Source organism: Abramis brama (assembly GCF_963993115.1).
Source record: "Abramis brama genome assembly, chromosome: 4".
Lineage (NCBI taxonomy): Eukaryota > Metazoa > Chordata > Actinopteri > Cypriniformes > Leuciscidae > Abramis > Abramis brama.
The window spans coordinates 53,572,233-53,595,530 of record NC_139966.1 but is presented as its reverse complement, the minus strand read 5'-3'; the positions used below and the strand labels follow the sequence as shown (position 1 = coordinate 53,595,530).

Sequence of the window (23,298 nt, the reverse complement as noted above, 5' to 3'; positions counted from 1 at the left end):
GCATTCAAGCATATCCACACTCAAGTCATATGTGCACTTTGGTTTTGTCTCATTCCCTCCACAGCCAGTAAGTACTTTTTTGGTGGGTTTACTCGAATCTGTGCAGATCAAGTTCCAATTTTTAAGTGTGTGTTCAGCTGCTTCACTCAATGTACAGGTAACAGATCCACTATCGACGAGGGCTAATAGTCTCGCTTTCCCCTCAACCAATACTGGAGCATAGAACAGATCATCTTCATCATTAATTCTCTGGTAGGTAGCGTTTGGAGCCTCACAGGGAGTCTTTTGCTGAACTGCAGTTACTTCACTTGCACTGTCTTGCCTTAAGTGGTCACTAGTAGTTACATGAACAGCCAATGGGTTTTCTGGGGTCTTTGCTTGTCTGACACCCACACTGTTCCCCCCACAGTGCAGGTTTTCTTGTTTAAATGGTGGTCAGGTCTAGTGGCTATGCTGGCTGTGACTTGTTTTACTTGTCTTTTGTCAGGGCATTCAAAACCTCTGTGCCCTGTCTTGAAACACCTAAAACACAGTCCCTCCTTAAAACAGTGAGTCTTTGTCGTATGATCTTGAGCTCTACATATTTTGCAGGGGACTGCAGAGTGTTCAGGCATGACCTTGCCCTGTTCAGTTTTCTGTTCTTGCCCCTTCTGTTTGACAAGGAACTGCTCTAGAAGAGAAACCACTCACCCGAGGAGAGCAGAATCTGAACCGCTTGCCTGATTAACGGTAGTGGACTGCTGTTGGGTCATGCACCAGCCATTAGGTGAGGTTTCATCAACCCTTCTCTCTCCATCTACTCTTATAGACTGCTTGTCTCTGTGGTGGCTGTCAATTAATGCTTGAATTTCATGTGCATTCCAACTTTCCAATGGTTTGCTCCGAAGGGCGGTGTACAGACCAGGTTCAGGACAATGCCTTACAAACATCATTGTCACTTCGTGACTAGGGTCTTCGACTCTTTTCCCTTGTCTTTTTAGGCATTCATCAGCTAGGTCAACGGCCTTATTCAGTCTGATCCAGTAATCCAAGCCATTCTCTGACTGCTTTGGCAAAGTCTCATAAAAGTCTCTTAAAGGGGTTGTGGAGGAAATTGCATCTCCAAAATGTTGCCTCAGAATTGAAAAGATGACATGCGGGTCTCTAGCCACATCAATCAGGGGATTGTTGCGAATACATGTCCTCACAACATCTTTGGCATGGCCCATTAGCTTGTCGAGAATCTCTTGGCCCTGTTCAGATGCACTGAAGCCCTTCTTGTTCAAGTAAGCTTGCATCAGTTCTTGCCATTCACTAATGGTGCACCGATCTGTCTTATCACCTCTAAAGGTAGGCGGTTCTATGATGTCTTGATGCCTAACAATTAGGTTCAATTTTGACAAATCAGGACTCTGAGGTGAAGGCTGTTGGGCATCGACATAACCTCTCTGAGGATTTTGCCCTGCAGATCTCAGGTTTGCAGAAATTTGGTTCCCTATTTCACTACCCAATTGCTTCATTAAATCAACCATTGTTTGCCACTGGTTCAGTTGGTCACCTCCTACAGAACCATGTCTTTCACTATGAAAGGCTGGTGAGTCACATCTTACACCTGACTGACTTGTGTTCTTGATGTGTGGGGGGTCTACTGGGGTAGCAATCATGTCATGCCCTAACATACTATTCAATAATGCCCCCCGCCCCAATCCGGTTGAAACCCTTGGTAACCTTGGAACAACATTCAGAGGGGTAACATTCATATGGTCAACATCTGCATCTTGCAGCTCTTCATGTGATCTGGTGTGTGTATAAATGTAATGGTCCATGTTTAAGTTGCTGGATTGGATCAGACACATTATTGTTCACTTCCTGAAGTGTATTCCCAGAAAAGTATGCCAGTTTCTAAATCCAATATTCCCATGCAGAGCGATCTTGTTCGATGGCCTTATTTAAATAGCATACACTTGCCCTCAATCGAAGCAGGAGTTGAGCTCTTAATTGGAGCAAATGTACCAGAGGCACTGGAGCCATGGCAGGTTGTTCGCAGTCAAATGAATGGACCATATGCGGTAAGAACCATACTTGGATGGACAGTGAATGGACCGCTTAAAGGAATGGAAAGGAATGGAACTTTCTGTAATGACCAACCTCATGTGACTGTTAACAGGATCTCTGTCTCAAAATTGGATGAGCTTTGGGAACAACAGTTTAAGTTCGATTTCCCTGAAAATGCCCTAGATGAACTGGTAGCCATGTCTTAAGAAAATAATCAGTTCATGGATCTTGTGTCTCAGTCTGTAAAACTGATAGATGGTCATTACTGCATTGGTTTGCCCCTCAAGAATAAAGATGTGGTCCTACCAAACAATAAAATAGTTGCAGAACAGCGGGCTTTGAGTCTGCAAAGAAAATTCAGAAAAGACTCTGCATTTCAAGCTGGTTATACTGCTTTCATGGAAGATGTGATTTCCAAAGGATATGTGGAAAAGGTACCTGTGGAGGAACTCGAGAGGCATGATGGTCGTGTGTGGTACATACCTCATCATGGGGTTTACCATTCGAAAAAGAAAAAGATCAGGGTTGTTTTCGACTGTAGTACTTCATTTCAGGGAGTGTCATTGAATGGACAACTACTTCAGGGACCAGACCTAACAAGCACTTTAATAAGTGTTCTTACAGGATTCAGATTGGAGTCTGTCGCCTTAATGGCTGACATTAAATCTAATAACTAATTGCAGAGCAAATGAAAACCTGAAGATGGAGGTGTGGGACAAAGACCTAAAATATGATGATCATTTGGGCACGTGTAACAAACTGGTACAAAATGGGTCTGTCAGGGATCATTGTTATCTGAAAAAAGGCACCTTGTTTTACAGTTATGAAGCGAAATAAACCTGTTCTAAATCAGCAGTTTGTAAAGCTACTTTGAGACTGATAACAATAAAGTTGAACCGTTTTTTTTTTTTGCTTGTGTGTGTGTGTGTGTGTGTGTTCTGCATTTAATGATTACATAGGCTATATTCATTTACTATTTACTAAAACTATTTACTTTCTATTGCTCGTGTGTGTGTTCTGCATTGACTGATTGAATAGCCTATATTCATTTGACTAAAATGCTTTTAATCTATTCACAAAGAAAAAAAAGTCACAATTCACAATATTATACTAATAAAGCCTATATCAAATAAAACTAGATTCAGTGTGAATTGAGAAGCAGAGGCAACTAATACTTGAGACTTCAGTGATAAGTTGATTCAGAATCACCTCTCATTCTCAAATGTTTGTGTCATATCAACCTTGCTTCTCTTCCTGTTCACAGATTTGTTTCCCAAATACAGCAAGTGACAAATTCCCCCATTAGTGCAAATCACACATTTTATACTTGTAAAGATTAGCATTTTGCACACATATTTCTGCTTTAGAACGGGTAGTGTATACTTAAATGAATCCCTAAATGATGAGCCAACTAGAAGGTCTCTGTCTGTTGCTTGATCCTTAAGAGTAAACAGCAGATGACTTAAAAATTTGGACAATTAAAGGGATAGTTCACCCAAAAATTAAGTTTTTTTATTACTTACTCACCCTCAAGTACCAAACATGTATGAGTTTGTTTCTTCTGTTGAACACAAAAGAAGATATTTGAAAGAATGTTGGTTACCAGACAGTTGACGGCACCCATAGACTTCCATAGTACTTGTTTTCCTGTCGTCAACTGTCTGGTTACCAACATCTTTTAAAATATCTTCTTTTGTGTTCAACAGAAGAAAGGAACTCATACAGATTTGGAACAACATGAGGGTGAGAAAATGATAAATATTTTTGGGTGAACTATCTCTTTTTCAGAAGTTTCAGAAGTTGAGCCTGCATTCTGACATTCGTTCACACATTTTTAGTGCAGCAAGGATCCTGGTGCTCAGGAAGAAGCTCCAGCCCCAACACAAGGTGTATGGACGGGTATTTCCGTGCACAGCCTACTGTGTCTATTCACACTTCACACCCTCACACTTTCCTCATTCAGAACCTTGGAGGAATGAGAGAAGGCGAGCTAGGGGTTACCAATTCCATAATCAAGGCACCAAACTGTTTTACCAGGCTCCCCAAACTGACCAGTCTCACACTCCAGTCAGGGGAGGATCACTTAAGAGACGTACTACCAGAGGTTTCAAACCCCAGGGAAGCCAGGCATAGCAGTCCCAGAGTCGCCGGAGAATGCTCCCAACTATGCCTGGACAGTTGGGAGAAGGCAACATCAGATCCTTGGGTTCTAGATACAATCAATACAGGATACAGGAAAATACAGGTTCTTATGACATTCTTCTTGGACAAAGGTCTACAGCCTATTTCTATAATATATATTTTTTTGTAGGCTATACATATGCCATCATCATCAGTGTCATAATATGTCTTTGTTTTGCATTTTGTGATGTTTCCACATTATATTCGTCATCATGTAAAATCTGTTTTAGATTCGATGAGAGAACTGATATCACTGTAAATAAACTGGATCAATAGATTCATTGAAATGATTCATAAGCGATGAATGATTCGTTCACAACAAATGTTTTGTTTGTTTGTTTGTCTATTTAGAGCTTGGCAATTCCAGGGATCATTCAGATTTCCAAGGAGCAAGAGACCTTTTACTGTAAATGGCTTATCAATTATGTACATTTGATGTATACTACACTTTCTATAGCATAAAATGTAGAGTAAAATACTCATGTTTACAAGTATGAAAAGTGTTATGTGGCGTGATGTAATGTGCAGGTTATGGGGAATGTATTGCTTGCACCAACCTGTGAGAAGAGAAGCAGGGCTAAATGGTAAAACCATTTAATGAAGTGCAAAAATTAAAACTAGATTCAGTGTGAACTGAGAAGCAGAGACAACCTTGATTTATGACTTTCATTTGTATTTTCATGTTGTTGTTAGTAAAAGCATTTTAAAAGTATGTTAGCTGTAGATTTTAATGAACATATTAATGCAAAACATACACGTTATATTGCATATTGCTAAACTTTATTCCCATCAGGCTAGTTACAGTGTTTCAAAGCTGTTTAGAAAAGATTTATTGTTTCAACTCGAACGTGTAAAACAGACTTCCGCCACAATTTATGGAGAAAACCCCATAATGTTCCACATGTGAGGTACACGTGAAGAAGTGTTCATCAATAAATAGGTCTCTGTCCCACAACTCCAGCTTCAGGTTGTCATATCGATTGCAGTTTGGGAAGTTGAACTCAACAGACCATGTAGGATTATTGTTATCATCGTGAACTTCTGTCTGCCCAAAAGAAGATCCACACCAGATCTTGAGGTATGGATCAAGAAAGTCTTCAAAATAGTCACCGTCGAGGTCGCTGGCACGTAAGCCAGACACCCGAACAGCAGCACTGGCAGAGTCCAGCTGAGACGCCAGCATCAGCACAGCCAGAGACACCAGCCGAAGATCATAAAAGACCGCCATATCTGTTAGAAAGAATACAGGTTCAGTTATAGAGATGTATGACACAAATATTGAAAAGTAAAAACAAGCTGAAGTGTGATTCAGTGTTAAAGATGCCTTACCTTGCTTGTATTAGATTCAGTATGTGTAATTCCTGATCCTCACAACCTTTATATAAAACTGTCCAATCAATAAAAATCTTCCAAAGATCATCAACAGGGTTCAATAACATGCGTATCTGTGTTGTTTCCACATTGACCTAGTTACATTTGTTAAGATGCCAAGAGTGTAAAAATTGTATCCCAAGTAAGCATAGAAGCAGTGCATTAAAATAATAGTTCTCAGTCCTACAAAGTTACAAAGGCAGAAAACACTGAGCCAATGATGTACAAGAGTTATAAAGAAAATCAATAATCTTTTGAAATATCTTATAGCTAAAATATTTTAAATGTGCTGCATTCTTAGAAATTAACTATTTAATGCTGGTTTAATTTTTTTTTTTACTTTAAGACATTTTTTAAGAAAAGTTTAAAAACCGTATTTTCAAAAATGCTTTATATATATATATATATATATATATATATATATATATATATATATATATATATACAGTGCCCTCCACAATTAATGGCACCCCTGGTAAATATGGCTATCAAAACTGGCTGTAAAAAATAAATCTGCATCGTTTATCCTTTTGATCTTTCATTCAAAAAATGTGCAAAATTCTAACCTTTCATTGAAGTAAAAGAATTGAAAGTGGGGGGGAAATCATATTATGAAATAAATGTTTTTCTCCAAAACACATTGGCCACAATTATTGGCACCCCTAGAATTTTTTACGAGTAAAATATCTCTGAAGTATATTCCCATTAATATTTACCTTTTTTTAGTACACCAGGGTGACTAGGAACATGAAACTGTCCAGCTATGACTTCGTGTTTCACAGGAGTTTAAATATGAGGAAACACAAAGGCCAAATCCCCTTAATCATCCATCACAATGAGTAAAACCACAGAATATAGTTCTGATGCGTAGCAAAAGATTGTTGACCATCACAAAATAGAAAGTGGCTGTAAGACAATAGCTAAAGAATTGAAAATCCCCATTTTGACCATCAGGGCAATAATTAAGAAGTTCCAATCAACTAAAGATGTTACGAATCTGCCAGGAAGAGGACGTGTGTCTATACTGTCTTAATGCACTGCGAGGTTGAAAGTTTGAGTGGCCAAAGACTCTTCAAGGATCACAGATGGAGAATTGCAGAGATTAGTTGAGTCTTGGGGGTCAGAAAGCCCCCAAAAAAAAAAAAAAAAAAAAAAACCCTACATCCCCACATGTTGTTTGGGAGGGTTTCAAGAAAAATCCTCCTCGCTCCTCCAGAAACAAACTCCAGCAAATTTAATTGTCAGACATGACTGGAACTTCAAACGGCACAGGGTTCTGTGGTCAGATGAGACTAAAAAATAGCTTTTTGGCAGCAAACACACTAGATGGGTTTGGTGAACACAAGGATAAAAAGTACCCCATGTGTACAATTTAATCAACGCTATCTCACGACCAATTCGTACGAATTCGTATGAATGATAAAAAGTTGGCTAATTCGTACTAATTCGTACGACCTAACTCCTACGAATTTGTACGATTTGTCTAAACCCACGTGATGGGTAGGTTTAGGGGCGGGGTCAGGGGTAGGTCATTCGTATGAATTCATACGAATTGGCCAATTCGTAAAATATGTACGATTTTGCAAAAAAGTCAGGTCGTATGAATTCGTACGAATAAGCCACCTCGTAGAATTTGTACGTTTTCCCGTGAGATCGGGCTCAATTTAATATACCGTTGGATCTTTAATGTTGTGGGCATATTTTTCTGCTGGAGGTCCTGGACTTCTTGTTCAGATACATGGCATCGTGGATTCTATCAAATATCAACAGATAAAAAATCAAAACCTGATGCCTTCTGCTAGAAATCTTATAATGGGCCGTGGTTGGATCTTCCATCAGGACAACGATCCAAAACAAACATCAAAATCAACACAAAAATTTGTTGCGGAGCACAAAATGAAGCTTCTGCCATGACCGTCCCAGTCCCCTGACCTGATGAGTGGGCTGAACTGAAGAGAAGAAGCACAAACATGGATCTGGGAATCTGAAGGATCTGGAGAGATTCTGTATGGAGGAATGGTCTCTGATCTCTTGTCAGGTGTTCTCCAAACTCATCAGGCATTATAGGAGAAGACTCAGAGCTGGTATCTTGTCAAAAGGAGATTGCAAAAAGTATTTAATAAAAGGGTGCCAATAATTGTGGCCAACGTGTTTTGGAGAAAAACATTTATTTCATAATGTGATTTCCCCCCCACATTCAATTCTTTTACTTAAATGAAAGGTTAGAAATTTGCTAATTTTTTGAATGAAAGATCAAAAGGATAAACGATGCAGATTTATTTTTTACAGCCAGTTTTGATCATATTTACCAGGGGTGCCATTAATTGTGGAGGGCACTGTATATTTGGTTGGGCCACATTTAATTTGGCAGACAAAAGCCTTTTAAATATGAATAAGCAGTGAAGAAGTTTTGTATATTTACATGGCCATGGGTGCTTGTAACAATTAAAAGTACATGGCAAAAGGATATGGAACTGCAATTGGCTCAATTCATTGATTGCTGGTCCGACTCAGAATCCAATGTTTTACCAATATGAACAAGAGGGTCTTATCTCAAGGAAAATAAATACTGCATGTACACATCTGGAAGGACGAGGCACAGAGTGCATGTGAACACATGGTGTCATTCACACCTTTATCATATATATGCAAATAACACTCAATATGTCCTGAAATGGTAGGGTGCAGTGTTGTATAAAGTATCAATACACCATTTTATCCCCAAAAAAACTCACCATACTCTTTGTACATCAGATGCAGATTTGCTAGAATGAACAAATTATTGGACATTAATGACATATTAAAGGTAGGCACAAATAACACTCTGAAATGGATCACTGATAATACAGATTGCAGTATTTAGTAGCTCATGAGAGACATAATAAAGTAACTGAAATTAAATGCACTTACAGTATGTATCAAAAGTATGTCATCAGCTCTATTGCTCTAAACTGCATAACAACTAATCCAGGATCCAGAATAAATTGATAAGCAAACTTGATTTATTTAAATGACTTAAGTTTACAAATAAGGTAACAAATGCTGTTTTATTGGAGCGCAAAGCGCAGTTTTATATGAAGCTTGAACATCCTATACTTAGTGCAAAACAGACAGTTAAACATTGCAGATGATTCCCTACTTGTTTTTGTTTGGTTTTCATTTTAAGGATTTTTTTTTTACATTTTGTACAATGTTAAATATCATACGGAGAAAAAAAAACACTTAATGAAAGTCGCCAGAAGAAAATCTAGAGACTCAAAAGACAGCAAAACAAGCGGATCAGATTGCAGTAAAAAAACAAAATAACTTAATGACAGGTCAGTAGCATTAAGTAAACATTGTTCTGTTGTATTTCTTTCCACAGGAGAGCGACTAGAAAGGAGGGTTTCATTCAATAAGATCCTTTTTGAGTGAGTTTGTGTGCATTTTTTTTGGTGTAACTGAAGTATCATGCAAAAAAAAAAAAATATATTGTTATAATCACAATGTGTATCGATACTGAATGGCCCATTCGCACATCAGCATGCTACAAACACAATTTCTTTCAAAGTAAAGTGAAGGATAAAGAAAAAAAGAGGTTTTTGTATTTTTCAAGGTGCTGTTATCATTTACATCAGAGGTCAGAGGTGAATCTCATTTAAATGTTGATGGTCCTGCACTGCAGTTACATTAGCGCCCTCTACAGTCGAACAGGACGACCTGTTTCTTACAGCGAGAGCAAATTAACACTTGTATCTGGGACAGGGACATGGCACTCAGAACGTAGTATTACAGATTTCATTAGTCTGAACACTGAGCGGGTGGGACCTCTTTGTTAAAGACCTTTTTTTTATATATATTATATTTATTGTAGCATTTTCAGATTTTCAGACAAATAGACAATACAATCACAGGACAGTACCAAACACAACTACACATAAAAAAAAATTAAAAAAACTCCTTCAGTTAGATTCAAGTCTGCAGATAACCACATCACCAGGCACAGACAAGGAAGGTCGGAACAGATTTTTGCCTAGTGTGACATTATAGACCAGGTGAGAATGTACAACTGGACCACATGAGATATACATAGGTATCTTTACATTGAAGACAGAGGTCAACGGAAATGACAATAAAATCCTAATAAAAAAAATAAAAAATGAATAGAAATACATTTTAAATAGCCTCGTCATTATTGATTTTTAACAAGTGATTGAAAAGAGGCCTCCAAGAGGCTTCAAATTTATCTAAATTTCCAGAAATACTATATCTAAGTCTGTCCACATGCAGAGTGGAGGAAAGTTCTGACAACCAAATCTTGAATAGTGGCTTCAAATTTTTCTTCCACATGCAGAGTATAGATTTTTTGGCAATCATCAAACCATACTGTATAGGCAATCGGGTGGCATTATTAAGGCGCCGCAAGGAGGCCGACCAGCCAAGAACGGCAGTCGCAGGATCTAAGGGAAGCTCACAGGTATAAGCTTCAGATAGAAACTGAAAAACTTCTGACCAGAATTCACCCAGCTTTGGGCATGCCCAGAAAAGATGACCAAGAGAGCCCTCTGCAGATTCACACTTATTGCAAAGAGGGGAGATAGTAGGATAGAAAGAATTAAGTTTAACCCTTGAGTAATGTAATCTGTGTAACACCTTATACTGAATAAGTTGGTGCCTGGCATTAATAGAACAGGTGTATATATTTTTAAAACATTTTTCCCAGTCCTCCTCAGAGAGCTGAACATCTAGTTCCTCTTCCCAAACATTTTTCAGATGAATAGTGGAAAAATCTAACTGACTTGTGAAGAAGTCAACAAATTTTGTAACTAACTTTGGAGTGTTGGGAACGCAAGTAAGCAATTTATGCAATTCATTATCGGCAGATAATATTTCAAAATTTGGCACAGTGGAACGAACGTAATTTCTAATTTGTAGGTATCTAAAGAAGTGTGAAGCAGGAAGGTCATATTTCTCCGTTAGTTGAGTGAATGTGGCAAAATTATTGTCAATATATAAATCTCTCAAGGTAAGGATTCCTTTTCTGGCCCAACCTGTGAACACTGGGTCTAATAGTGAAGGTTTAAAGGCATGGTTACGACAGACAGGAGCAAGAAAAGAGGTATTTGGCAATTTAAATGCTTTACCAATCTGAAGCCATATCCTAAGAGAGTTATTAATCATAAAATGGGATCCTACTGCAGCTTTAAAAGTCGCTGGGTTAGCAAAAAGTAATGAGGAGAGTGACGAACTTGAGGCACCTTGCTCAATCATAAGCCATGAAGGGATGTCAGTTGAGGGACTGTCGGGGCGCGGGTCCTGCCAATAAGTTAAGGCTCTACAATTGGCAGCCCAGTAGTAATGTTGAAAATTTGGCAAACCCAACCCCCCCAGCGACCTAGGCTTACACACATGTAATTTAGATATTCTATGTGCTTTGAAGCCCCAGACAAAAGGCAGCACAATAGAATCTAAGGTTTTGAAGAATTTTTTGGGTAAATAAATCGGCAAATTCTGGAAAAGATACAAGAATCTGGGTAACGTCACCATCTTAATAGCATTCACACGCCCCATCATTGATAGTGGTAAGGTCCTCCAGCATTTTATATTGTCCTTTAGGTTTTCAAGTATTGTTAAATAATTAAGCTTACCTTAGGGTTTTTAGGTATATTAACTCCGAGATATTTCAAACTGTTTATGGCTATTTTAAAAGGTAGACTACGCATAAAAATTGGATCGATGTTGTTAGTCACAGCCAAGAATTCACTTTTTTGCCAATTCACTGAGTAACCGGAGAGTTTACCAAATGTTTCCAACAGATTTAATAAGGGTGGAATAGACTGTTCAGGACTGCTTAGATACAGAATTATGTCATCTGCGTAGAGGGAAATATGATGGTTAATTTGGCCTAAATTCAAGGGCGAAATTAAAGGGTTATTTTTAATTGCAAGGGCGAGAGGTTCGATTGCAATTGCAAAAAGCAAAGGCGAGAGAGGACAGCCCTGTTGAGTGCCTCTGTGTAATTGGAATTGCGATGACTTGTTAAAATTGGTGAGAACTGAAGCCGAAGGATGGAGGTATAACAACTTCCCCCAAGAGGCAAAAGCATCACCCAAATCAAATTCTCTAATCACAGCTAAAATATAATCCCACTCAATTTGGTCAAACGCCTTTTCTGCATCTAAGGCAAGAATTGCAACGCTAGCTTTGGATTCAAATCTGGTGTATAAGATATTCATTAAACGCCTGACATTAAAAAATGAAAAACGGCCAGGAATAAAACCAGATTGGTCAGGGTGGATAATTTTCCCAATGCAGTTATTTAATCTATTAGCCAGAATTTTAGTAAAAATGTTAAGGTCAGAGTTCAAAAGAGATATGGATCGATAAGATGATGGGTCAGTTTCTTCTTTACTTTTTTTAAGAATCAGCGAAATATTTGCGTCATACAAGGACTGGGGAAGTTCATGTTTGTCAAAAGAATGATTAAGCATCCTCAACAGCAAAGGAGAGAGCACCTGTGCAAATCTTTTGTAGAATTCAATCCCGAAACCATCTGGGCCAGGCGCCTTGCCACTGGGGAAAGATTTAATCGCAGCTAATATTTCCTTTACCGTTATGTCCGCATTCAAAGCAGCCTGCTCTGTGCACCCCAACTTTGGAAGATGTAATGAATGAAGGAAATCTGCTAAAGCTGAGGGGTCAGAAGAACCCTTTGATTTGTATAATTTTTCATAAAATTCTTTAAATGTATCATTGATTTCACCGGGAATTGTTAGAACGACACCATTCTTGTTCTTGATTTTATGAATTGCTCTAGAGGCTTGTAGCCCCCTCAGCTGACGAGAAAGCAATTTGTCTGGTTTATCCCCAAGTTCAAACTGTTTTTGCTTCACTTTTAACAACATATTATTAACTTGGTTCGAAAGAATCGAATTATATTCCAATTTAAGTGCTGTAATTTCGTTAAGCACTTCTGAGTCTGTTGACTCTCTGTAAGTGTCCTCCAGCCGAGTAAGACGATTATCAATTTCTGAAAGGCGTTTTACCCTTTGCTTTTTTAGATTGGACTCGTATGAAATAATATGTCCTCTCAGAACAGCCTTTAGGCTTTCCCATAGAGTCGAGTCAGAAACCTCGCCCGTGTCATTAAATTTGAGAAACTCCGCTAGCAACTCTGTTAATTGTTCACAAAATTTTACATCCGAGAGCAGAGTGTCATGATCCTGGCTCTTTCCTTCTCTTTTTTTCTTTCCTTTGTCTCCCTCTGCTGGTTGTATTACGCCCTACCTTCTCTTTTCTCACACTCATACGCACACACCCATTATCCCTTCATCTCATCACCATCAGCTGGTTCTCATTCACATCTCATCATCACACCTGTTCTCTATCTTCCTCTTTTGTCCACGCTATATCTAGCTCTCTCTTTCCTGTCTGTGTTGTCGGATTATTGTTTGACCGTGATGCACGTCGACTGTTACTTCTCTGAAGTCTTACCCTGTCTTGTCCTGTCCTGTCTAATCCTGAGAATTAGTGTGCTACAGTTATCTGCTGCAGTGATTTACCTTTTCTGTGCTGTATCCAGTAATCTCTGTGGAGAGTAGCAGAGGGTTCCACTACCCACCTGTTTTCCAGTCCTCGCTGCACTAGAGTCATCCAGATCTACGGCTTATATCTTCAGTTACTGTATATTGAGAAAGCAGCGAAGTACTCCTTGGTTGTTATTTGAAAAGTGATTTCCTGTTTTTCAGCCTGATCGGCTTTGCCTAATTTTCTATTAAAAGACTGTACCTGCTCTCGTCTCTGGACCCCTCTGTTTCTTAACAGAATAATCCGACCACGAATGGAGCAGGCTGGTGATCACCCTATCCAGGCCGCTGTGGAGATGCAGGGCGCTTTGCTGGGTCGGCACGATGAGAAACTCTCCGCGGCTCGCCGTGTTGTGGACTCGTTGTCCGCTCAAGTGGCCGATCTTTCTCAGCAGCTCCACTTGCTTCGCATGGACGCCTCCCAGCCTGTCTCTCCAGATACGCCAGAGCCGCGAGTTAACAACCCCCCATGTTACTCTGGAGAACCCACGGAGTGCCTGCCTTTCCTGACCCAATGTGAGGTCGTTTTCTCGCTCCAGCCATCTATCTACACTAGAGAGCGTTCCCGTATAGCCTACGTAATTTCACTTCTCAAGGGAAGAGCCCGCGAGTGGGGAACAGCTGTCTGGAATGCTGAAGCTGATTGTCTGATTCGTTACTCTCTGTTTAAAGAGGAGATGCTGCGAGTTTTCGACCGCTCTGTCCATGGTCCTGAGGCTTCTCGCACATTGTCGTGTTTACGGCAGGGACGCCGCACTGTCTCCGACTTCTCTGTGGAGTTCCGGACTCTCGCCACCTCTTGTGGTTGGAACGAACCAGCCCTGGTGGCTCGTTTTCTTGAGGGTCTCAATGCTGAGATAAAGGACGAGGTGTTGGCCCGAGAAGTCCCCACTCGTCTTGACCTCCTGATTGACTCTGCTTTGCGCGTTGAGAAACGCTTTGAGCTGCGCCAACGGACTCGCCGCGTCATGACCACGCCCACTCTTTCTTCTACTGCCAGCTCTCTGCCTGCAACTTCTACCGACCACGGACCCATGCAGCTGGGAGGGATACGGATCTCGGCTGCTGAGCGCCAACGTCGGATCGTCAACCGTCTTTGTCTTTACTGCGGTTCGGATAAGCACTTCGCTACCATATGCCCGGTAAAAGCCAGAGCTCACCAGTCATAAGAGGGAGACTGGTGAGCGCATCTTCTCTGGACCCTCTACTGCGCTCCCGGACCACCTTTCCTGTTCTCCTCCGCTGGGCTAACTCTTCTGCCACCTGCCCAGCTCTGATAGACTCTGGAGCTGAGGGAAATTTTATGGACAAGAACTGGGCTCTGAAACAGGCTATTTCTCTCGTTAATCTTCAAGACCCTACTTCCGTCTTCGCCCTGGATGGCAGCGTTCTCGCCCAGGTTAGCTGTTCCACATCACCGGTGAGTCTCACCATATCTGGCAACCACAGATAGACTATTTCTTTTTTAATTTTTAATTCTCCTAGTACCCCTGTAGTTTTGGGTCATCCATGGTTGACCGAACATAACCCTCATATTAATTGGGCTAAGAATTCCATACTCTCCTGGGGTCTTTCATGTCATGTTAAATGTCTTGTGTCCGCTGTTTCTCCCGTGTCTACTGTGTCTGTTTTTCAGGAGGAGCCAGGGGATTTGTCCGGGGTTCCTGAGGAGTACTTCGATTTGCGGCCGGTCTTCAGTCGTTCCCGGGCCGCATCTCTCCCTCCCCACCGCCCATATGATTACAGCATAGAGCTTCTTCCGGGTACCACTCCTCCTCGCGGGAGGCTTTATTCTCTTTCGGTCCCTGAGCGCAAGGCTCTTAAAAAGTATCTTTCTGAATCTTTAGACGCTGGCATGATCGTTCCCTCCACCTCTCCGGCGGGGCCTGGTTTCTTTTTTGTGAAGAAGAAAGACGGGTCGCTGCGCCCCTGCATTGATTACAGAGGCTTGAATGACATAACTGTTAAGAACCGGTATCCGCTGCCACTCATGTCTTCAGCCTTTGAAATCCTGCAGGGGGCTCAATACTTCACAAAACTGGACCTTCGTAATGCCTATCATCTTGTCCGCATCAAGGAAGATGATGAGTGGAAAACGGCGTTTAACACACCCCTAGGGCACTTTGAATATCGCGTTCTTCCGTTCGGGTTGGTCAACGCTCCCGCCGTGTTTCAAGCCCTTGTCAATGATGTTCTCAGAGACATGTTAAATCTTTTCGTGTTCGTTTACCTTGACGATATTTTGATTTTCTCTCCTAATCTCCAAGTTCATGTGCAACACGTTAGACAGGTCCTTCAAAGACTCCTAGAGAACCGTCTTTTTGTTAAAGCCGAGAAATGCACTTTTCACTCCCAGTCAGTCACGTTTCTCGGTTCCGTTATCTCCGCACAGGGAATCAGTATGGACCCTGCCAAAGTTCGCGCTGTTACTGACTGGCCCAGACCAGAGTCTCGCGTAGCCCTCCAATGTTTTCCGGGGTTTGCAAATTTTTATCGCCGCTTTATTCAGAATTTTAGTCAGATAGCGGCCCCTCTCACTGCGCTCACCTCTGTTAAGATTCGATTCTCCTGGACTGAAGCTGCCCAGGCAGCTTTTGAACTTCTCAAGTCGCGTTTTTCTTCCGCTCCTATTCTTATCACGCCTGATTTAGAGAAGCAGTTTATTGTCGAGGTCGATGCATCGGAGGTCGGGGTAGGGGCCATCCTCTCTCAGCGCGCTTCAGCTGATGAGCGGATTCACCCTTGCGCCTTTTTTTCGCATTGTCTTACTCCTGCCGAGCAGAATTATGATGTGGGTAATCGAGAGCTTTTGGCTATTCGTCTCGCGTTAGGGGAGTGGCGTCACTGGCTAGAGGGGGCTGCGGTTCCGTTCGTGGTTTGGACGGATCATAAGAATCTCGAAAACATCCGTTCTGCCAAGAGACTTAATGCCCGTCAGGCTCGCTGGTCTCTTTTCTTTACGCGCTTTGATTTCACCATCTCCTATCGGCCGGGGTCCAAGAATCTAAAGCCTGACGCTCTCTCACGCCAGTTTCCTTCATCAGAGGTCGTGCCTACTAATGAGGGGATCCTTCCTCACAGGGTAATAGTTGGCGCAGCCATCTGGGGAATCGAACGTTTAGTCAAGCACACACTTTCTCATACTCAGACGCCGCGGCTCTGCCCTAAGGGGCCTTTTTTTGGGCCGCCTTCCGCCCGCCGCGCCGTTCTTCAGTGGGGGCACTCGTCTAAATTATTCCCTCACCCGGGGGTCAGAGGTACTATTGCCGCCGTTCGACAACGATTTTGGTGGCCCTCCCGTGAGCGAGACATCCGCCGCTTCATCGCTTCATGTTCTATCTGCGCTCAGACTAAGAGCAGTAACAGACCCCCGGCGGGGTATCTAAGACCCTTACCCGTTCCGTCTCGTCCGTGGGCACAAATTGCCCTTGATTTCATTACAGGACTCCCTCCTTCCAGAGGTAACCACGCAATTCTCACGGTCGTAGATCGCTTTTCTAAAGCCGCCCATTTTATTCCTTTGCCTAAACTTCCGTCCGCCAGGGAGACCGCCCAGACCTTTGTTGATCACGTTTTTAAGATCCATGGTCTTCCCGAGAATGTTGTTTCGGAACGAGGTCCACAGTTCTCCTCCCTCTTCTGGAAGGAGTTTTGTCGCCTTATTGGTGCCTCAGCCAGCCTCTCCTCCGGGTTTCACCCCCAGACGAGTGGTCAGGCCGAACGCGCTAACCAAACTATCGGCCGTCTGTTGCGCAGCCTTGCATTTCGTAATCCTGCGTCCTGGGTTGAACAGCTTCCGTGGGCAGAGTATGCCTATAATTCCGCTCCCGCCTCGGCCACCGGTATGTCGCCGTTTCAGGGCTGTTTAGGGTACCAACCTCCCCTCTTCCCTTCCTCCGACACAGAGTCTAAGGTCCCCTCTGTAAACGCGTTTATCCAGCGTTGCAAACGAACTTGGAGAACGGTCAGATCCGCCCTTTGTAAATCCCGTTCCGTTATGCGTCGATCCACTTATAAACGTCGTGTCAGAAGCCCCCGTTATGTCCGTGGACAGAGGACTCTCTACTGCAGACCTTCCCCTGCAGTATCCTTCGCGTAAGCTGGCCCCCAAATTCATTGGACCATTCCGCGTTATTAAGGTCCTTAGTCCGGTCTCGGTCAGACTCCGATTGCCAGACAATCTCCGACGTGTTCACCCTGTATTTCATGTTTCTTGTTTAAAGCCCGTTATTCGCGCACCACCTCGTCCTGTCTTGTCCCCGGTCCGTGTTGAGGGCTCACCCGTCTACCGAGTTCGCAAATTACTTGATGTGTGCCCCAGGGGGAGGGGTCATCAATTTCTCGTCGATTGGGAGGGTTATGGGCCGGAGGAGAGATGCTGGATCCCCTCCCGGGACGTCCTGGACCGCTCATTGACGATTTTTTCCGCTCCCGTCAGTCCTCATCCTCTTGTGCGCCAGGTGGCGCACTTTGAGGAGGGGGTACTGTCATGATCCTGGCTCTTTCCTTCTCTTTTTTTCTTTCCTTTGTCTCCCTCTGCTGGTTGTATTACGCCCTACCTTCTCTTTTCTCACACTCTTACGCACACACCCATTATCCCTTCAGCTCATCACCATCAGCTGGTTCTCATTCACATCTCATCATCACACCTGTTCTCTATCTTCCTCTTTTGTCCACGCTATATCTAGCTCTCTCTTTCCTGTCTGTGTTGTCGGATTATTGTTTGACCGTGATGCACGTCGACTGTTACTTCTCTGAAGTCTTACCCTGTCTTGTCCTGTCCTGTCTAATCCTGAGAATTAGTGTGCTACAGTTATCTGCTTCAGTGATTTACCTTTTCTGTGCTGTATCCAGTAATCTCCGTGGAGAGTAGCAGAGGGTTCCACTACCCACCTGTTTTCCAGTCCTCGCTGCACTAGAGTCATCCAGATCTACGCCTTATATCTTCAGTTACTGTATATTGAGAAAGCAGTGAAGTACTCCTTGGTTGTTATTTGAAAAGTGATTTCCTGTTTTTCAGCCTGATCGGCTTTGCCTAATTTTCTATTAAAAGACTGTACCTGCTCTCGTCTCTGGACCCCTCTGTTTCTTAACACAGAGTAGGATTAAAACGCCAGTTATAGGTGGGCTTAATTTCTATGAGATCTAGAGAGATTGTCACTGCTAAATGGTCGGAGATGATTCTATTGTGATGCTTCATTGATTTTACACAGGGAATAATTTTAGAATCAACTAAAAAGAAATCTATCCTAGAGTAAGATTTATGAACTTGCGAAAAAAAAAGTATACTGCATGTCCGTTGGGTGTTTTAGTCTCCAGATATCAACAAGGTCAAAAGAGGCAATCAGATCGTTAAGAACAGAGGTAGAGTTGGCCAAGGGTATTCCAGAGCGAGAAGGAAATCTATCTACAGTGGGGTCCAACACCAAGTTAAAATCACCACCTATTATCAGGTGCGTGTTCAGAATACTTGGTAAAAGATTAAAGACTCTGCGAAAAAAAGCAGGGTCATCAAAATTAGGTCCGTACACATTAAGCAGAGTGATATGAATTGAGGAAAGTAGGCCAGTTACAATTAAATAGCGGCCGTTAGGATCGCTGATAGTGGATATGTGCTTAAAAGGAACTGACTTACGAAACAGAATAGCTACTCCTCTGGCCCTGGATGAGAAGGTAGATTGAAATACCTGGGAGATCCAATTGCATCTCAGTCGCCTTTGTTCAGAATTCCTAATATGCGTCTCTTGTAAAAATATTATGTCAGCAGGGATGGACTTCAAATAAGAAAAAACTTTAGCTCTCTTAACCTGGTTATTTAATCCCCGGACATTCCAACTGGCGAGAGTGACATTGCCACCTTTCAGTGAAGACCCCCTACTGCACATCATGTAGTATAATGTCTATTTTAGTGGCAGCTGCAAAATGAATTCGAAGGGGTATTAACCACTGAAATAACCATTGAAGGAGATGTACAGACAATAAATTCGAGACAACAACCAAAAAAAACAAAAAAGACAAGACCACCCACCCTCCCCCTTTCATCAGCTTCTGCAAATGAAGCCGGGAAAAAACCCTCATATGAACAGTGAAACTGCAGGGCAGCATAAGGAGTAAGAGGAAAACCTGCCTAACGTTACTAAAATAACCTCTAAAAGAGAAACCAGGGGACTCCCACGCAGCCTCCGTGTAACTAAGTTATTAACAAAAGAATTGCTCTATAATTTGAACTAAAGTGTGTGTAGCACACAACCCTTGTAACACAGAAATATATATAATATATTTTTTTATAAACACAGTTTAAAATATATAAATTATGTGACAGAGAGTATGAACATGTACGTGCAGATAAGACACTAATAACGTGTATAATCTGACCAAATAACATGATCGTAAGCAGTCTGTACAATGTCTCTTTTTTTTTTTTTTTGCTTGAAAATACTCACAGCCTCGAACTAAAGGCCGCCAGTAGACAGCAGGAACGATGATTTAAGTCATTCAGCCATGGAAACGGCATTGAAAAACAATCCTACACGCAGCAGATCAAGAAGTGTCTTGAACAGTGATGGCGTTAACGAACGATTCAGCATCCGAAACCAAACCAAAGATTTTCTTGGTAGTGCCCTGGGTGACAAGAAGACGTGCGGGGAACAGCATTCCGAATCGAATACCAGCCTCCTTCAATTTCCTTTTCACTCCATCAAACGCCCTTCACTGTGAGAGTACCTCAGCTGTAAAATCTGGGAAGAAGGAGATGTGAACTCCGTCATATTTTAAAGGCGAGTGTTGAACGCGCAAGCCGCAGGATTATCTCCTTGACCGGGTAATGATGTATCCTCGCGATCATAATTCAGGGACGTCCTCCTTTCGGGGGTAAAGGCCCGGTGCGATGTGCACGGTTAACTTTGATTCCTGCAGGAAAGTTCTCGGCTCCCAGGAGGTTCGGGATTCGTTTTTCCACAAACTCAGTGGGGCGACCAGACTCCACGTTCTCGGGTAGGCCGACAATCTTAATATTCTGTCGTCGGGAACGGCCATCGAGATCATCCAGTTTTGCACGTAGGGCCTTATTAGCTGATAGTATTTCCTGACAGGAGGCCTCCAGGTCAGAAATGCGGCTTTCATGCTCAGCTTTAACGCTCTCAAGGTCCGCGATACGCGAGGTGGTTTCAGACAGCGCTGTTTGCAGCTGAGATAAAGTAGCTTCCAGCGAATTAAATCTGTCGTTCATACCGTTATTCATAGTTTGAATGGCTGACAGGATAGCAGTTGAGTCCGTGACCGTGCCGCGATCGGCCTCGTGTTCAGTAGACGACGGATTCTCGGCCAGATGTTCAACTGCGTTGGTTGGTAAATCACCTTTCTTGGGCTTAGTCTTCTTCATCTCACTGTTAGATATTGTTGAGCAAACTTTCGCGATCAAAATAGTCAAATAATACTAGTTTTTAGAGGCTTGTTGAGGGAGCTCCCTAAATTTACGTCCACTCCATGTGGTGCTCTCTTGCGCCCCTCTGTTAAAGACCTTTTGATGTGTTCACAGTTTGAACGAACCGAACGACGTAAAGTGGGTAAAAAAAATGAGCCGTCTACAGGTAAAGCGTTGTGTACAAAGCAAAAGGTAAAACAATCGTATTTTAAATATAGAGAGCCAGTTGAGAATCTACACTGTACAGTTGACCTAAAGTGACGTTCCTGTGCCACACGTTTCACAGAAAGCGCACTAAGCAGAATGTAACCAGCTGTAATCTAAGTCCTTTCAGTAGTTAAGGTGATGAGAGCATCTCTGCTATGCTTTGTACCCCAAATAAAATGCTCTTGTTTCTAGTGAATCAGGACTGTTCTCTTTTCATCTGCACAGTCGAATGTGCAAAACGTGAAACTAAAAAGTAGTCTGACGTTGCAGGTCTAATGCAGTTAATAGTATTTAGAATAAACCAAAGCATTTACAAGAGTGATTTGACCGACTGCTACAAAGAGAGAGAGAGAGCGAGATCCCCCAAAAGAAGCTACTGATCTGCCATAAAACCGAAGGCCCTTGCCAAGAGTACAGTGACGTGAGAACTTATATGGGCAGTGTGAGTTAAAAAGAAGAGGTTTGATGAGAAATCAGCGAGTATTACTCTTCAACAGTGCTGCTTTGGCAGAGAGTTGCGCTCTTGTGTCGGTGAGGGTTGCTAACTGTCTTTTCTCACCTTTCTGGTCCTTTTCTCGCTCGTGAAGTTACACTTGCTGTCACATCTGTTGCTAAATGAGTTAAACGCGCCTGTCCACGCTCACCGGAGAGGGTTTGACACTGGATGGTGTCAAAACCAATTAAGCAGCGCTGCAAAAACATCTAAGCTATTGGAGGTTCTGAAATACTTACAACATACTGTCCCATGCCTACTAACTTCCCTCATCCTGCGTTTCTATCTGAGCCGATGCCTCACCTTCACAAGAACTGCTCATGCCGTTTAAAAATCCGTCTGTAAAATAAAGACACCGTGGTTATGCTAGGAAGGGCGCACTGATGACAGGCACACTTATGCTTTGCATACTTAGACCGATCAAAGTTTCTAAAAAACTCAAGCCTCAAGTACTTTCACAGCCTTTGAATGTGATATAATGGCTGGATCGTGTATTTGTACACTTTATATAAGAAGCTTTTTGCAACTCTGCCTAAAGGCTAGGACTGTGCCATCAAATGGGTTCAGACGTATGGCCAATTCAGAACGACACCTCGTTTACGCAATATATTAATATTCACCCTCTGTGAAGTCCAAAGACCCAGAGAGAAAGCCCCATATTCAACCTTTGTGGTACACATGCTCAAGTGATCATCAAAAATTAGGTCTTTGTCCCACATCTCCAGCTTCAGGTTGTCATATCGATTGCAGTTTGGGAAGTTGAACTTTGCAGACCATGTAGGATTATTGTTATCATTGTGAAATTCTGTCTGCCCCCCAAAAGTAGAGCCACACCAGACCTTGAGGAATGGATCGGGAAAGTTTCCAAAAGCGTCACTGTCGAGGCTGCTGGCACGTATGCCAAACACCCGAACAGCAGCACTGGCAGAGTCCAGCTGAGACGCCAGCATCAGCACAGCCAGAGACACCAGCCGAAGATCATAAAAGACCGCCATATCTGTCCGAAAGAATACAGGTTCAGTTATAGAGATGTCTGACACAAATATTGAAAAGTAAAAACAATGTGTCTTAAAAGTGTCAAGAAGCTGAAGTGTGATTCAGTGTTAAAGATGCCTTACCTTGCTTGTATTAGATTCAATATGTATAATTCCTGATCCTCACAACCTTTATAAAACTGTCCAATCAAAAACAAAAATTCCAAAGATCAACAGGTGGTTCAATCCCATGTGTATCTGTGTTGTTTCCACATTGACCTAGTTGCATTTGTCTAGATGCCAAGAGTGTAAAAATTGTACCCCAAGTAAGCATAGAAGCAGTGCATTAAAATAATAGTTCTCAGTCCTACAAAGGCAGAAAACACTGAGCCAATGATGTACAAGAGTTATAAAGAAAATCAATAATCTTTTGAAATATCTTATCGCTAAAATATTTTAAATGCGCTGCATTCTTAGAAATTAACTATTTAATGCTGGTTTAATTTTTCTTCTTACTTTAAGACATTTTTTAAGAAAAAATTTAAAAAACGTATTTTCAAAAATGCTTTATATATATATATATATATTTGGTTGGACCACATTTAATTTGGCTGACAAAAGCCTTTTAAATATGAATCAGCAGTGAAGAAGTTGTGTATATTTACATGGCCATGGGAGTTTGTAACAATTAAAAAGTACATGGCAAAAGGATATGGAAACTGCAATTGGCTCAATTCATTGATTGCTGGTCCGACTCAGAATCCAATGTTTTACCAATATGAAGAAGAGGGTCTTATCTCAAGGAAAAGAAATGTACTGCATGTACACATCTGGAAGGACGAGGCACAGAGTGCATGTGCACACATGGTGTCATTCACACCTTTATCATATAGATGCAAATAACACTCAATATGTCCTGAAATGGTAGGGTGCAGTGTTGTATAAAGTATCAATACACTATTTTATCCCCCCAAAAAAACTCACCATACTCTTTGTACATCAGATGCAGATTTGCTAGAATGAACAAATAATTATTGGACATTCATGACA

The 23,298-nt window shown here is 41.9% G+C and overlaps 2 long non-coding RNA genes across 2 annotated transcripts; both read right to left on the bottom strand.

The window, feature by feature from the left end:
• Positions 1-4,925: 4,925 nt before the first annotated feature.
• Positions 4,926-5,816, bottom strand: LOC311081234. The gene is made up of 2 exons (XR_014605839.1): positions 5,545-5,816; positions 4,926-5,445 (listed from the first exon to the last, which is right to left on the bottom strand). It is a non-coding gene; the product is annotated as an uncharacterized lncRNA (long non-coding RNA).
• Positions 5,817-8,606: 2,790 nt separating this feature from the next.
• LOC311081235 lies at positions 8,607-22,499 on the bottom strand. Its single transcript, XR_014605840.1, has 4 exons — positions 22,393-22,499; positions 21,895-22,271; positions 20,671-21,613; positions 8,607-9,408 (listed from the first exon to the last, which is right to left on the bottom strand). It is a non-coding gene; the product is annotated as an uncharacterized lncRNA (long non-coding RNA).
• Positions 22,500-23,298: the final 799 nt, after the last annotated feature.